This window comes from Jaculus jaculus, chromosome 12 (genome assembly GCF_020740685.1).
Source record: "Jaculus jaculus isolate mJacJac1 chromosome 12, mJacJac1.mat.Y.cur, whole genome shotgun sequence".
In the NCBI taxonomy this organism is placed as follows: domain Eukaryota; kingdom Metazoa; phylum Chordata; class Mammalia; order Rodentia; family Dipodidae; genus Jaculus; species Jaculus jaculus.
In genome coordinates this window covers 68,459,994-68,464,265 of record NC_059113.1, presented here as the reverse complement: position 1 = coordinate 68,464,265, position 4,272 = coordinate 68,459,994, and the positions used below count along the sequence as shown (strand labels likewise).

General features: G+C 41.7%; 1 non-coding gene across 1 annotated transcript; it reads left to right on the top strand.

Annotated features, from left to right (window-relative positions):
- Window positions 1-1,274: 1,274 nt before the first annotated feature.
- LOC123453840 lies at window positions 1,275-1,378 on the top strand. The gene has a single exon (XR_006633018.1). It is a non-coding gene; the product is annotated as a U6 spliceosomal RNA (small nuclear RNA).
- The last annotated feature ends 2,894 nt before the right edge of the window (window positions 1,379-4,272 follow it).

Sequence of the window (4,272 nt, the reverse complement as noted above, 5' to 3'; positions counted from 1 at the left end):
ACCATCTCTCTAGCCCCAACTTTTAAAAAATTTTATTTATTTATTCAGTTGCAAGTAGAGAGACATAGAGAGAAAAGAGAGAGAGAGAAAATGGGCACACTAGGGCCTGCAGCTGCTGCAAGTGAGCTCCATGTGCACACACCATTTTTGTATCTGGCTTTACATGGGTTGCTGGGGAAATGAGCAATGGTGGTTAGGCTTTTCAGACAAATGCCTTAACTGCTGAGCCATCTCTTCAGTCCCCTCTTTTTTTTTCATAGAAAGATTCTATTTTGTTGCTATTTCCATAAAACCACATATTCTAGGAATTTCTTGCTAAAAACTTTGCAGGTTGTGTCCAATAAAACACATCTAGCAAGTGTTGTGGGAAACTTTTTTTCAATACACATTTATTCATTCCAGATAGGTCTCAGGTGATAAAGCAAAATAAAATTGCACAAAAAACCCACAGTTTTGGTGAACCAAAGAGTTTATTGGGGTTGCTTATAGAACAGAGTAAGGGGTTGCTTACAGGAGCGTGGGTGACAAAGGCCGCGTCATGGAAAAGCCCACCATAGCGTACATGATGATGCACAGAAGCCGTGTCTCGGAAGTGCACTGCACACCCTGCAGGCAGCTTTGCTGGTCAGAGTCTGCAAGACTTGCTGGCAGCTGGTTAGGGCAGGTAGGAAAGTCTCTTTCCAATCAGTTGTTCACCCTTTATATAACTTTAGGGAGAGATCTTGCAACATTTTCCCCAGACTGGTTGGCCTCCTGAGTCTTCTTCCCTCCCTCAGGAGAGAATGTTTCAATTGCTCCAACTTTGGCCACAGTCTGCCCCTTAACAGTTGTCTACCGCCCCTATAATGACCTTTTAAGTTTCAGCTCCCCAAGACTTGCCCTCCAGAGTCTCCAGAGCCTTCCTCCACCCTTCAGGAGGAAATATTTCAATTCTAAGAAATTTTCTATTCAACAGGAAGCATTCCATTTCTTTACACATGGAAAAAAGCATAGGTGTGGGCTGAGGAGAAGACTCAGTCAGGAAAGCACTTGCCATGCAAGCATGAAGGCCTAAGTTCAGTCCCCAAAATCCACATTAAAAAAAAAAAAAAGCTGGGTAGCCAGGTGTGGTGGTGCACGCCTTTAATCCCAGAACTCAGGAGGCAGAGGCAGAAGGATCACCACCAAGAGTTCAAGGCCACCCTGAGACTACTGAGTTGATTCTAGTTCAGCCTGGACCAGAGTGAGACCCTACCTCAAAAAACAAAACAAACAAAAAAAAAAAAACTGGGTGTGTGCTCACTTTAGCAGCACATATACTAAAATTGGAATGATACAGAGATTAGCATGGCCCCTGTGCAAGAATGACATGCAAATTCGTGAAGTAGTACATATTTTTTTAAACAGGCCAATTCTTCTCTCATTGGTCAGCCAGTCTAGCCTACTTGGCAAGTTCCAGGGTGGTGAGAAATCCTATCTCAAATAAGGTGGACCGTGAACTGGGCATGGGTCCTAGCAAATGATGGTGAGATGGAAAGTGCAGACAGATGTTGCTGGACATTTGCCACCATGAGTGCAGCAAAGAACAACAGAAAAGCAAGATCTCAACAGCAGAGCAAGATTCAGAGAGAGAACCCTGTCTCAAATGAGATGGAAAGGCAAGGACTGACACAAAGGTTGTCCTTTAACCTCCACACACACCCTGTGGCATGCACACACACAACATAAATATGCATGTACACACTAACATGCACCACATGTGTGTGCATATGTACATACACAAACATAAAAGTGGACAGTGCCTGAAGAATGACACCCAAGGTTGTTCTTTGGCCTCCACATGCACATACACACATACGTGTGTACCTTTGCACACAGAATATGCATGCATACACACATAAGAAGTGTAGGTGTAAATATGAGCAGGTGCTTCTCAGCAAACACATGTTGAATGAGTTAAAGGAACAAAGATGTTCCTATGATACTCAGACACATAGGACCCCTGCCCCCCAAAAAACCATGGGAAATACAAGCCTGTAACTAGAGCATAACCTCATGTTACCAAATTATTGATAGGAAATGCTAGACACAATCTAATTAATTTTTTCCCACATTTAAAACATGAAAACTAGCATACACACTGCTATCCTAGACACTACTTATTTCTACAAGTGAGGCTTCAGTGGATGCAAACTCCAACATGAGAATGCTAAGCAGTACTCTTCTCCCTTCCAACCTACTCCCTAGCTGCCTTTCTCATCTAGAACAGAGAACTGTATCACCCTTCCACACTAGGTTGTTTCTTGCCTTGCAATCTTTACTGCTTCACCAGCCACAAAGACTAGCCCATTGCTTCCTCCAGGCTCACATCCTCCCCCACCATGGCCCACATCTCTGCTGACTGCAGTGATCTGAATTGAGGGTTCCCAAAGGCCACCATTCTCTCTGCTTCCAATAAGCAGCCTGACAACTGTGGTGAGTAATTTCCTTACCACTTCTGCTGTTAACAAATGCTAATACTAACTCTGCACTAGATCAGGCCTGCTACTGAAAAAGAAACTGCCCACGTAAAGCTCTAAAGCAATCTTCAAAAGAAACGCTCTTCTGCAGGTAACTGTAACTAACTGATCAAGGCATCTGCTACGCCCTGCTCAAGTGAACATCTCTTTGTTAATTAGCAACTTGTGTGCCTCATGAATGGAAAGTCTGTCTTATCTAGGGTACATTGGCAAACTTTCTCTGGATGGACATGACTTTGCAGGGAAATCATCCTATCTGTGTTTTTGAAAGCTGTTGCTGTCTTTATAGATGCCTTGGATAATGGACCAGGTAATAGCTCCTTTTTGCACCCATTAATTCTCTCTTTGCAGAATTTAGCATTGAGCTAGGATTATTTCTGCTATATTACATTGCTTTATGTCTTTATATCTTGCTGTACTTATTGTATGAGCCGGTAATTCATTCATTCACACACAAGTATTCAAGGGCTTTCCTGTGACAGGCATTATGGAAAGACGTTGTCAAGCAGGGCAGTCATATGGGTCCTCTTAATTCCACTGTGATGTGGGTAGCTAACTGAGGGTCTTTGCCTCACACCAAGAGAGGAAAACCACCACAGAATCCAACCCAGCTTTATCAAAATGATCTTCAGGTGAGGTCCCCAAGAGGGATGCCACCAGCATGTTAAACAACTGACATTCGTGTTTCACAGTAATTCCTGCAATGAATATTCTCAGACTGATGAATTCATTCTTATGACATCCATTTATATCTTTTTGGGGGGTAGGGTCTCACTCTAGCTGTAGCTATCCTGGAATTCACTTGTATTCTTAGGGTGGCCTCAAACTCATAGCCATCTTCCTATCTCAGCCTCCTGAGTGCTGGGATTAAAGGCCCGGCTCTATCTATATCTTGCTAGTAGTTTATATTAATGTATTTTTAAAGATCCTGTCCCCAAAGTCCTATGTCTATGCTGTTTTACCAAAACTGAAGTCATAGAATGATGCTAAGGGGCTTTCACTCAGAGTCCTAATTACCATGCAGAGACCTCAAGACCCAAAATATTTTATGAGCAAAGATTAGACTTCGATATCTTGCTTATTATTTAAATATCATAACATGGGTCACATGAAGTACATATGCTACAGAAATAAGGGAAATAAAATTCAATGGGGTTGGAACTATTTCAGATGTTTACTGTCTGCTCATGATTGGTTGGCATTTTGACATGTAACAGCTAGTGTGCTTGCATTTTCTCAAGAATATGTGTAATTATGGTTCAATTTGTGTCTTCATAGAGCTGTGACATGATAGCATCTAGAGAAATACCAAATACAGGCTCAATAAACAGTTTCTGATGATGTAATGCTTCCTACCTATTGTTTTAGATAGCAAGTCATTTTATCTTTGAGATTTGTATATTTTTATAGTAAATGCTGAGTAATGAATTCAAGAATCTTCAACTTACAGCTAAAAAAATTCCTTGAAAGCATTTTCTCACTTTACTTCTTAATTTTTTTATCTATTGTGACTAAGATGAGGGAAAAGCCTTTTCTGCTCTTAGGTAAAGGAAAACAGAGTTCTGGTTTGTGCCCACCTCCTAATTTGGCCTGTCGGGGAGGAAAAAGAAAATCTCAGTCCTCCGAGGTCAAGATCAGAGAGTGCTCAGAATTCCACTTTTGGGGAAGTCCACTATGAAGGTGATGTATACTCTTAAGTCACAAATTGACTAAGCATGTTCCTAAGCCACAAACGTCTGAGGTGACGATTGCTAAATACACGTCATTTGCCCAT